The 12,624-nt window shown below is 40.1% G+C and overlaps 1 protein-coding gene across 8 annotated transcripts in view; it reads left to right on the forward strand.

Annotated features, from left to right (window-relative positions):
• The window catches only part of WDFY3 (WD repeat and FYVE domain containing 3), a 152,623-nt gene that overhangs the window by 21,490 nt on the left and 118,509 nt on the right, over positions 1-12,624 (forward strand). For 7 of the 8 annotated variants that reach the window (XM_077176944.1, XM_077176948.1, XM_077176947.1 and 4 more), the window contains exon 2: positions 10,963-11,057. The exons of the other annotated variant lie outside the window; for it this stretch is intronic. The gene's annotated coding sequence lies outside the window, so the exon portion shown is untranslated. The remainder of the gene's footprint in view (positions 1-10,962; positions 11,058-12,624) is intronic. 8 annotated transcript variants of the gene reach the window in all.

Here is a 12,624-nt window from a genome sequence, read left to right on the forward strand (position 1 = left end):
AGATATGATTCTGTGCTTGTGCAAGAGGGAGAGCTGGATAACTGGAAAAAGAGTTAAATCTCAGATGTGTTGATATTTTCTCTTGCGATGTTTCTTCATGATTTGTCATGCAGATCATGCAAATACTGAGGTTACTGGATGACTGAAGAGACATTGTAGTTTCATATTGGCAAGTTACATTTCCTTAGTCATTCAGTGTCTTTAACTTTTTTCCCTCTTGTGTGTATTAAAATTTAGCCATTGAAAATTGTCGGGATCTGAAGTTTGCATCCATGTGTTTTTACAGATTTTGCTCTGAACATTTACCCATGTTTTTTATGTAAAGACATCATGTGTGAAGTCTTGGCTGGAAGCTTTTTGTGTAGAATGACAGAAAGAAAACATGGAAAACTAAATATATTATCTGTATTCATACACTTTCAACTTCTTAGGACTGCTAGGCAATACATCAAGTTATACTGTAACTTGGAGGATAAAAATGTATTTCTAAAAATAAAAATGAGTATTACTTACTCATCCAAATGTGATTTAAGTTAATAATGATCAGGAGTGGGTATTGTGAGATCTTTATTGGCCTGTGATCTCTCTTGGATCTAACATCTCAGAAAAAAGGAAAAAGGAATGAATGAGTTGAGGAATGAAGGAATAGTTAAGGGAGACACTTTTAAGAAACAGACTGGCATGTTTCAAGTAGTGACTGCTGCTGTCTGAAAGAAGAGAAAGAAGTACATAGTCATAATTTTTGCAGATGATTTTAAGAGTGACTCCATTTAGACACTTTTTTCTTGTAGGACTTGTTCTGCAGTACCTTAGTTTCCCTTTAGTTCAAGGAAAAAGTCAATTAACTTTGTTTATTAAGTGCTAGTGATGGGCTGCACAGAGGTCTGACCCTCATTTGTGAGGAGATATCTGTTCAACTTGGGGGTTGCTAAATAAGAAGGTGGCTTTTTACTTTGGACACTCTTTGATTTCACATTGCAAACTGAAGCAGTTATTGGGAAATGCAGTATCAATTTCTTTCTGCTGATCTTTGCTGGGATTTTTAAAAATTTTATTTTTAACATTTGTATTAGCTGGGCAAGATGGGAAAGTTTGATTCAAAATGAGATCCCTGGCAGCTGCCAAGAAGGCAGAATCCAAAGATGTGAGGCCTTTGCAGGCAGTCTGCAGAACAAGCTCTCCCAAGAACACCATAAATGATCTTGGATGTTATTCAGAATATCTGTCTTCTCTCAGGATTGTGGCTGTAGTTCAGTAGATTTCTTTGTTTCCATGCAGTTACTAGAATAAGGCATCATCTAATTTACTATCAGATTTTGCTGGAGCAAAATTAGCATTTGTGGAAATTGTTATCCTATTGTTCCTTTTCTAACATGCCTTGTTATTTCATTTAATTTAGAAATTGGACCTGGAGAGAGCTGTCCAAATATGCTCCTGCCTTGCAAACTTGCAGAGTACGAACAACTGGTTATGAGTGGGAGTTCAGGAAGCTGAGTAAAAAGACTCTTCTGTGAGATGAGAGTCAGAGTTCTGCAGCACTCTCCTGAGAGGTGAAGGCTGGCAAATTGTGGTGATATGACCAGCACCACAATAACTACAAAACATTTTATAGCTGTGCATGGGCCTTGGAAACAGAATCTGGGAGCTTAAGATTCATGGTGGAGTGTGTGACAGAATAAATAAATCTTTACTATTAGGATTCCTGTATATCAACTTTGACTTGTTCAGTTGCGATGTTGAACAGAATCTTTAGGCTATTCATAAACATTTAAATACATACTGATCTGTTCTTTTGGTGGACAGGCTGCTTACTGCCTTAACTCAATCTGAGCTGGCAAAATTCTCTGTCACAAAGAGACATGACCCACAGACCTTCTCAGAACAGCAACATTTAATTTAACAGCAAGGAAACAATTTATTGAAATACATGTCCGTCAGGGCTTGGGAGTCGAAGGTCACAGACCAGAAGAGAGTTCTTGTAGAACAGAAATAGCTACCTGGAAACCCAGAAATGGAAGCTGTGCTGCAAATCTGTTTCTTCTGATCCCTGGATATACCTGGACGCCAGCTGTGCAGCCCACAGCCTGAGAACTGTGTGCTGAGCCGAGGGCAGGAGCACTGCTGGGAAGTGTGTGCAGCCTGGCTCGCCAGTTACCTGGAAGTCATCTTCCTCTCTGCCAGCTGCCCTAATTTTCCTTCCTTTCAGCACACTCTGAGCAAGTGGCCCAGTGTTATGCATGCTGTGAGTGGCTCAGTGCTGTTTGAGGTGAGGATGCTGTTGAGGAGGTGCATGTAGGCTAAAGCTGCTCTCCAGGAAGCACAGCTACAGCTCCATTAGCTCTGGGACAATTTCTCCATGTCGCAGATGGACAACAGCAGAGATTCATAGATGCAAGAATCAGCTTGATGCAAGACAGCTCTTGCCTTTATTAAAATGTTACCTGAAGTACAGCACTGTGCAAATGGTTGTGCTGCTATCAAACGCAGCTCACCATGACAGGTGCTTTTGGGTATAGTACCCTAGTCTTGACTCCAGGCAGGACCACCAAGATTCTCTGTGATCCTTTTTAAGGAAGGGTTGTTAGCACAGGCCAAAATCTTACCCCCACACTGCAGCAGCTGGAGAAAAACTTGTCACAGGACTTGTGTGCTGGACTGGATGACTGGCAGGGCTCTGGAGGAACCTGCTTGGAACTTGCAGGGCTGGATGTGAGTCAAATACAAAAGGCTGTGCTATTCAGGAGGTCTGTATGCTTGGGGAGGACCTGTCCTCTGCCCAGCATGTTCTATAGTTTGTCTGCTTTCCGATTTTTTTCCTGCTGTTTTTCATGTATTCCAGATGTAATGACTGGTTTTCTGGCCCTCAGGTGGATGTTTGGAGAGAAAATTATGTCCACTGGTAAAGGGTTACCTTCCCTGTTGTGAAGTGTCAGGATAGGCAGGAAGCTGAAGGCTGCAGAGGGAGAAGAATCCATGCAGTTGGGAGGTTTGGGAAAGCAGGGCAGCAAGTCAGCTGACTTTGCATGTTAAATGTTAGACTGGGACACTGGGATTAAGACTTGCTCTATACATGACAGTGGGGAAGAGAACCTTTCTCAAGGTGGGAGAAACTTTGGCAGGGCTGCAGTCCAACCTCCTGCTCACAGCTGGACCAGCTCTGACATGGAACCAGGTTGTACTGGGCTGGATCCTGTCGTGTCTTGAAAACCTCCAAGTCTGGAGACAGCACAGCCTCTCTGTGCCCTGTTCTGGTGCCTCTCTGTCCTCAGTGGAGGAATAAAGCTTCTCTTATGTGCGGTCTGAACCTCTCTTGTATCAGTTCATGTCCGTTGTCCCTTGTCCTCCCATCATTCAGTGCTGTGAAAAGCCTGACTTCGTCTTTGGTTTGCCAATAGCCTGTGGCACCTTTTAATATAGGTCAGCCTTCAGTCCTTGTTAGGAAATTGTAACTTTGTGATTAATTAAAGTAAATAAAAATGCTTATGAGCTTGGAATTAATGGCAGGGATAACATAGTGATATATTGATTACATTATGCAATATAGCATCAGTGAGTGTAGCTATATTGAGCAAGCTAGCATGTAGACACTAATTGAGAGGGAAAAATCTTTATTTACTTTTGAGTGTACTGTTTGCAACAACTTATACACTTCTCTTTGTAAAGAAACAAATAACCATTCACTCATCAGTGAGGGAATTGAACATAGATTTCGAACTGTGTTGGAAGCCTCCAAATACCAAGGTAACTGATCTGTTCTTAGAAATGCCAGAGCATCTGGCATTTCCAGGCAGGTATTTGACTTTTGGATTTCAGGATTTTAGATACCAGTGATTTAGATAATCAGGGTTTGTCTCTATATCCAGAGGGTTTTGTTCATCCTATGGAAAGCTAATAGTGAGCCAGGCATTAGCTTCCCGAAATAAACAAAGAACCCCTCTCTATTATTCTGGTCTTTATTTCCCATTTGATGAAGCAAAATATTGTGTGTTTATCTAGGTTTATTTTATTCATTCATAAATAAAATAACAGCTTGTATAAAAAAGACTTTTACTGTATCAGTGTGTACCTGACTGATCTGATTAAGGCCCTGTCCTCAGGTATCTGATCAACTTACAGAGTATCACTGTGGTCACTAATCTGTAATTCAGGAGAGGTGACCACTGTAGAAATTTTGACTGTCTTCTCGGAGATGCACAGGGGTAAGATGAGAGGCATTGGACACAAGCAGCACAAGGCCAGTTACAAGTAGGGTAGAAATTTATACCATGAAGGTAAACAGCACAGTTGGTTTCTCAAAGGGGCCATGGGATTCCCATTCTTGGAGATGCTCAGAGCTTACGTGAGCAGCTGATCTAAGCTGCCCCTGTGCTGAGCAGAGGTTGGACTGCACTGAGCTTCACAGAAGTCTTCCATCCTGTATCATTGTGTATTTACGTGCAAACAACATCCAGTGTTTCAGTGACAGAGGTCGTAGTGCTATAAGGTTAAGACCCACTTGCTTAGTTTGAAAACCTCTATTGTAAGAAGGATGATGCTTCTTATCAAGCAATATAATTAATGAAATTTTATGCCATAGGTGACCTACAAGTCTGTTCAGCATGCCTATGTAGCGAGCATCTGGAGTTTAGAACTGACACATTGTGATTTACTTCTACAAGAAGCACTTGTCTTTGCTTAAGAGTAGAAGACAGTTTATAGGTGCCTGAATTAAAGCATCCTTGGCAAACTCCTGTAAATTGAGGATTGAGTTCGGTAGGTGAGAGCATTCTGAAGACAACTTGAAATAAATTTTTCTAATCTATTTAAATGCACATAGTTTTGATGGTTCATTTGCAGAGGGAATTAGCATTTATTTCCATTTGGAACATCAACTTATAATAGTAGATAGTATCAAAGCATGCAAATTTAATTAGAGAGTAATTAAAAGGTGAAGTAACATGAAGCGTGTATGACAATTTTCTTGTTCCTCTTTCAGACTAATTTTGGCTTTGACTTAATATAAATGAAGTTTATGGAGCATTTTCTTTCCAGTGACATAGAAATCAGGTGTTGCATTAAGACCTCCTGACTTCCAAATGACTGCAGTTACACTGAAGCAAGATTTGGGTTGTCCAACAGAGCTTGCCCACAAATGAGACTGGATTTATTTCCTTGACTTTCACTGTCTTGCTTTAAAAAGTTTAAACTGTTGGTGTTAAACTTTCCTTGCTGTTAAATTGTATCCAGTGCCAGATTGTTGAAGTTCTTGTTTTGCATTCTGCCTCTCTGTATAGAGGATGCTTCTGGAGGAGATGTGAATGCAGCTGCAGCTCAAGCAGTTTCTCTTGGCTGATGTCTCCTTTTATTGTGTCTGGTTGGCTATTTGCATCTACATCTTCTCAGGCTTTGCTATATTGGGAAAAACCTGGCTGAAAGGCAGAATTTTTTAGATTAAGGAGGAACTTTTAAGTGCATGGTGCCCAGGCAATCTAGCAAGTGTTTCTGTTGTTTGTGTTTGGCTCTTGGACAACTTCAGTGAAGAGGAGCAAGATTTAAGTGTTTTATATAGTAGGGTGGCTGTAACAGTTTGTCATTAAAATCCCTTTTGTGAGGGTACTTCCCTTCGCTCTTGAGTGTGAAGGTATTTTGAAGATTTGCTTGGAACTTGGCTTGTTGTTGCACAGAGTAGGGTATCTTCATTTTTTTCCACCCAGTTAATTTTTACCTGTCTAAACATGATTAGTTGTTGGGATTACATATTCCCCCTTCGCCTCCAGAAAATTGTGTTTAAGCTGCAGTGGCGTTTCCTCTGTGCTCACTACTGGTATCATCTTTCTAGTGTTTCCAAGCTGTGTTACACTGGGTCTTAGGGACACCAAGAACACAGAGTTACAGATGTTCAACCATATTCTAATTTGGAGATGGATGGAATAATAGTCTGAAAGTTTTTAAGCAGTCTGTTGTGACAAGTGTCTGTCGACTTGAGTGTGCCATTTTTGCTGTTTTCTACTGTGAACCTCTGGGGTTGATCTCTGAGAAAGTGAAGTGTGCCTTAATGTGTTCCTTCATCCTCCGTGAGCAGGAGGAGGTAATGGAGTCTTCACTAGGAAGTATGCATTCATTTGGAATTATGACAAGAGTGCTGAGAGTTGGATTTATAAACAAAAAGCAAAGAATCCAGGAATGTTGGAATGCTGGTGAGGAGAAGAAAGTACCCACATGTTGGAGTTGTGAACTTTACTGGAAACAGATGTGGTACCTTTCTTTGCTTGTTCCTGCATGCCGTTTTGCAATACTAGAGTTTGTTTTAGCAGAAGTAGTGAATAAGAAACAGTAATGAAGAGTGTTTTTGAGGGAGCCAGAAACTGTAATTTTTTACCTGTTTGAGGTTTTTGTTTTTTTACAATTGGGTCTGACCCTTATGTTGGCTTTTAAGGTCTTGTCTTTGTTGCAGGGAAACATCTGTCTCTTCTATCCTGATCCTGTTGTTAAAACAGCTGGGAGTACTTTTACAATTGCCCACATTTGTGTTTCTTTTCTCAGATTTTATGTACAGCAGAAATATGTTGTTGCCAAAGTTATTTCTCATCATAGTGTGAATTCAGATCCAGGCTCCTGCTGGTTTGTGGTCCTGACTTCTGACCTCATCTGACTGAAGGCAGGCTTTGACATCCCTTGCAGTGTGTCTGAAAGTGAACCAGCTGAGCACACATCTCTGCTAGAAAAGGCGGAAAATATACTTGGATCACATAATGTTTATGATCCCTTTGATTTCTTTCCATCAGAGGCAGGATTTTTTTCTTTATCGAATGTGGAGTAAGTGCTAGCGCTCAGCTACTGTAATTCCTATCAACAACAGTTTATATGTAATGTCTTCCTTGACTTCTCTTTGATGTAACATGTGAGTGAGTTTTGTAACTTTGCAAAATGTGGAAGCAGGGAGGAAAATGGCTAGTTAGGTGTGAATTGGCTTCTGTTGAATACTTGTGGTGTGTGTAGGCACAGAAGAAACCTTATGCTCCTGTAGGGCTTTCCTTTTTTAATATTCTGATGGCACCAGTATGGTGTTCAGGAAGTTGATAAACATAGTTTATCCACAGAGGAATACTTGGAAAATAAATAAGGGGAAAGCAACTAAGATAGGAGTCTGCATAATGTTTGTATTTCTTTTTCAGAAATAAGATGTACATAAAAGCCAATTTGAATGGTGTTACTTGATCAGTTTTCCTCTTTGCAGGAACCAAGTGGTTTGTGGTTGCTGAGGTTTTGTTATTTAGCACTTTTTGTATGATGTCTGTTGGGGGTAGCAATCAAATTCTATTATTTCTTAAGCTCTAGAAATAGTGAGTACTGAGATACTGAGGCAAAATAAAAAGAGACCTAAAACACCTGCTTGAATTCCTAGTAGGATGTAGGGCTGGAAACACTTGTTACAGCAAGCAAAAGATTTAATTCACAAGAACAAAGGTGTAATGGCAGCTAAGAGAAGTTATTCAAGTCATAAATACATACTACTAGTACTTGATTTAAACTTTTTTGCATTGGTTTTGAAGAAGTGTGATTGGATAAGAAATAGTTCAACATGTTTATACAAAAAAACCCCTTATAATTCCGGAGTGCATTTGTTATAAAATACATGTTCAGCCAATGGACTTTGCATTTAGAAAAGCCAAAAAGCTTTTATTCATATGATGGAAAAAATATTTTTAATTTTAATATTGAATATTTTAATTTATAATATTTTATCTTATGTAATTATGCAGATTACCTAAATAAACTCTTGAAGAACTGCCTGTAGATAGTTACTTGTCTGAAAAAGAAGATGTCTGTTAAAATTGATGGTAACTGCGGTGAAGTGTCACTTAGGTTTTTATTGGTCATGCTCAAGCTGGCCACCCTAATATTACGTTTTGAGAAAAGAGTTGCAAATTATATGTTCCAACTCTTTGAACTGAAGGAAAGCCCTTCAGTGCAGCAGGGAGCTTTATGTAAGCCATGGGTGGGGATGTTTTTGATGGCTGAGACGTGTTTGCTGAGTGACACTTGGAAATGTGCTGAATGACACTTCTGGAAAGTAATAGATGTGGCTGCTGCCAGGGTTCAGTGGTGGGCCATGAAAACGAGGTGATGCAGACCTCATCTGCACTGCCGTCAGCTGAATCAGACGCTACCTGTGCGTACAGCATTCTGGGGAGGAGAAATCTCCACCCTGTTTGTTTTGCACTGCAAGTGGAACCACTGTAACTCCCTGTTGTATTTGTTACTTATGGTGTACTTTTTCATGAGGTAATTGCCACTTGAGACACTTTGGCAGTGGTCAGGAGCAGACGCCGGATTCGGGATGGGCAGTTTGGTTCTTTGCTGTGCTGCTTTTCTATTGTGGGTTTGAGCAGCTTCTGGGTAGTGTGTGATCTGCAAATGGGAAAGCCATTAGCCAGAGAGCAAGGTGCTGCCTGTCTGGAGAGCTTCAGCGTGTACTTACATTCCTTTCTGCACCCTTTTAGTGGACAGAGATGGACAAGGAAGCCTGGAGGCAGCATAGCCATGGAGTACCATATTCTCTGCTGTTGCCAGGAGATCCATTGTCCCTGTGGAAAGTCAGGAATCTAGTTCAGGTGGAGAGAGGGTGAATGCCCTAAGAAATCATCTAGGAAAGCTAAATCTGAATCTTGTCTGAAAAACATAATCCTTTTGTCCAGGAAAGGTTTTGTTGAACATGCCAGTCAGTATACTTCCCAGAGCTATTTCTCCTTTACACTGGAGATTCAATAAGGCAGGAAGGTGACTAAGCTATGCTGCCCTCTTGACACTGACCAGAACTGGTTCTCCTTTCTCAGAAATTGCAGCAGTTTTTGTCAGAGTAGCTGCCGTTTCTTCTTGAGGGCTGCTGTGCCTCCCCTAGACTGAGGGCTGTGAAGAGACTGGAGTCATTTGAAGTGTTTTCAGTGCTTCTAGAGTTTTGCTCTTGACTGGTGGATTCAAAACTGACCTGTTTTGTTGCTTAGTTTAGTTACATTTGCTAACTGATGACCACAGGGAGAATTAAAGCTTGGGCAATGCTGAAGATTGGTTGATGGAAGTAAGGTAGGAGCGCTTTATTTTTTGGCACCACAGAAGGCATTTAGTTCTTGTCAACTATATTTAAACAGGACCTCCTGCTCCCCTGTGTTTATTGGTTTTGAGAGTGCAAGTCAAAACAATTAACTTTGTGCAGATACATTTGATAAAGTCTTTCTCAAGCTATTGTGATGTGACAAAATATAGAAGTAGGATAAATGTAGGGGAATCAGGACTTAGAGACAAGGCATTCCAAATGTACTATGGGAATATAGATAAAGCATAGATAAACTTTTGGTTCAGGACTAAGTAAATAACACATATGAAAGAGGGTTGCAACTGTCTTCAAGGTTGTACTTCCTCATGACCTTTCTTACAGTTCTAGCTAGAAAAGATGATGATACTACCCTTTAATTTCTGCTCTAGGAAGCTTATGGGTTTTGTGTACTGCTAGTGTAATTGGTCATTTGAGCTTTGCAAATATAGTAAGCGTTAATTAAGTTCAGTGCAATTGCAGTCTGTTCTGATTTGGAGCCTGAAACCTCCACTGTCTGTATTTAAAAACAAAATTTGATAATTTTGAACCTGAGAAGCATTTGGTTATATAATAAAGTTCTAATAGGGTGAAATGCAGATAGCTGAAACGGCAGTTCCTTATTTGTTTTAAGGTTTGTCCAGTAACTGTTCCTATGACAAAAGGACCATTTGTTTATCATCTTAGTTTAAATATTTACTTGCTTCTGCAGAGATGAAATCGAAGTGCTCTCCCAACTTTTGGAGTTTCTTGAGTTCCATGGTCCAATTTCTACAGTTTTATGTGCTGTGTACACAGGTGGTATTTGGTTGTGGCTGCTGATTCCTTACTTTGCCTCATGAGCTGATAGAACTGGAGGGAGAAGGTTTCACGGTCATGGATGATGGAGTTAAGAGAGAAATTCTCCTTTAGTTGTTAATGCTGAACACTTGAACTTGCTAGTAAGTTATTAAAGACTTTCGAGCATAGAACAACATAGTAACAAAATTTTAACCTCTGCAGCATCACAGTGAGCAAGATCGTCACGTTAGTGCCGTCTCTCTTACAAAGCCTTTCAAAGGTATCTGATGCTGTACTGCTTTTTTTTTTACCCAAGTCAATTTCCCCCCACCAAAATATTATCATCTTCTTTTAATGTACAAAATATTAAAACAATAAATTATGTAAGTAGTATTATGTTGCTTTGGGTACGCCTGTGTTGTGTGGTGCTCCAGAGTGTAGGAACACTGTACTAATAATTCCAAATGGGACTGACTGGGAATCAGAGGTAAAATAATCAGAGGTCTGCCAACTCATGGCTAATAACCAAGGTGCAGCATTTCACCTAGTTATCTGCCAGGTCCTACAGGAGAGCCTTGTGATGGATTTGTGGAGTTGTGCTCAAGTGAGCTCAGACTTGATGCCCCTTGTTGGCTTGTGTGTGTCTGCTTGCAAGATGAATATTTTATAACTGTGAAAATAAAGAGGCAGACAAACTAGGGGAGAGGCCAGGGAAAACTGTGCGTTCAGTAGCTTCACAGTTGCTCAGCTAGGTTAGTATCAGTGTAGCTTAGTTCTTATTCCCATGCTGTAATGGTGGGAAGTCACTTGCTTCCTCAGAGGGATGCTCTTGCTGATCATGGGCTGTCAGTGCATTAATTACTGGGCTTGTGCTTTATATTAACTCTTTTAGCCCTTCATATGCTCTCAGTGAGTGTCATTTAATCAGAGAAATACTGCTGTGTTGTCAGTTTCTAGTTTGCTACTGTTCCTTTTCCCAGAGCTATTTAAAAGATTTCTTAGTTTGTGAAAGTCCAGTTGTCATAGGAATGACTCCTCTTTCATTTCAGAAGAGCAGAGCTCTGTGACTTCATTGTCACATTTATATTCTAACCTTTTTCTCTTTTACCTAGTGAGAGAGCAGCTTTGGTGTTGAAGAGAAACCTCGGAAAGGAATGGGCCCTGTTCTCTTGAAGCTGTTTGCTCTGATCCCAGGAATGCTGTAGAGGTTAGTGATGTGAATGTTGAAGAGCTTTTGTGGAAATTGCCTTTTGATTTGTAATTGGCACACCCTTCAATAAATTCTGTGTGAAGCAGTTCATTTGCCTGTCACAGAAAGGGAGTTAATTCAGGCACTGTCAGAACACAGTCAGCTTAAAATTGCTCTACCCAAACAAAATTTAGGATTCTGTTTATTTGTGGGGATGCTGTGGAAATACATTGCTGGGTGGTCACAGAAAGTTGTGTGGGTGTGATGCATGCTCAGAGACAAGCTACATTAAACTTGGAGGTTTTCATCAATAGGTTAAAAAAAAAGGGTAAGAATGATCATAATACATGAGTCTGTAGTGCCTGATTCTTCTTTGAATTTCTCAAATCTCTCATTTTTACTTTGAGAGAAAAATACTCCTGATCTTCAGTAGAGTTGACAGGCTAGGAAGGGTCCATTCTGTATCCACACAGAGGTAATGCCATCTCTACTTGTGCCTCAAGTGACTTTTATTTCGGTGTTATATCCTAGTTTACTTGGGTTTGTACAGACTCTATAGACTGCTTGCTGTGAACGTTTTTCCCTGGAGCTCTATAGTCCTTCTACAAATATTACAGCCTACAAGAGGCTTCCTTTTGCAACTAGAACTTTCAGTCTAGCTTACTTCCATGTTTTTTGGAAAGTTGCCAATGATTAAGTAGATTTATCACCTAGTGGATTACTTTTTAACTAGTGAAGTAAAAAAAAAGCTTATGTAGCTGTGAAATTCAGTAAGGCTTGATTTGCTGATGAAAAATGAATGTAGCAAGTAAAATTAGTTGGAGTAGTGGGAGGGGGAGAGGGAAGAGTTAGGTCTGTTGAAGTGCACTGCTGAAGCAAAGAGGTGAACTTCCATAAGAGGAGTTGAGTTGATTAAAATCTATTAAATCTGTCCAGTTTTTTAGAATCTGTGAAGGATTCTAATCTTTGTTAGGTTACTTTACAAGCATAAGGGGGTGTGTGTGTGTGTGTGTGTGTGTGTGGTGTGGCTACTGAAGAGTAATGTCCAAGCTTTGCTAGGATACCCTTTAACATAGAGACCCGTTAGGAGCAAAAAGAAAAACAACCCAGTGGAAAAAAGGCTGCAGCGTGTCACAGATACTGAAAGTGAAGAAGTGACCCAGTGGGAAAGACAAGAAAATGTTAGTTGGCATCACTCTTTGAGGCATGAAGAGCTCAACAACTGCAAGTGCTGCCACTTCTTATCAAGAGCTTTAGTCATTGATGTATTCTCGCCATCTTTATCTTGCTTTATATAAAACTGAGATTTTTATATGAAAATGTGAGGTATCACTTCTAATTTAACAAAAGCACAGAGAAAGACAGAAACCTCAAAGCACGTCCTTCCATGTGAAATCCTGCACTCCAACATCAGTACTTTCATTCTAGCTCTGTGCTGCTGCTTTTGTTTCCAATGTTTTATTCATTAACAAAAACCACAAACCTGCCCACAAGGGGGTCTGACAGAAATATGCCTTTTTTTAACTTTAATAGAAAATACCTAGCTCCCTTCAACCTATTGTGTTTAGGTTTTTTGAGACATATC

This window comes from Agelaius phoeniceus, chromosome 4 (genome assembly GCF_051311805.1).
Source record: "Agelaius phoeniceus isolate bAgePho1 chromosome 4, bAgePho1.hap1, whole genome shotgun sequence".
NCBI classification, from domain to species: Eukaryota; Metazoa; Chordata; class Aves; order Passeriformes; family Icteridae; genus Agelaius; species Agelaius phoeniceus.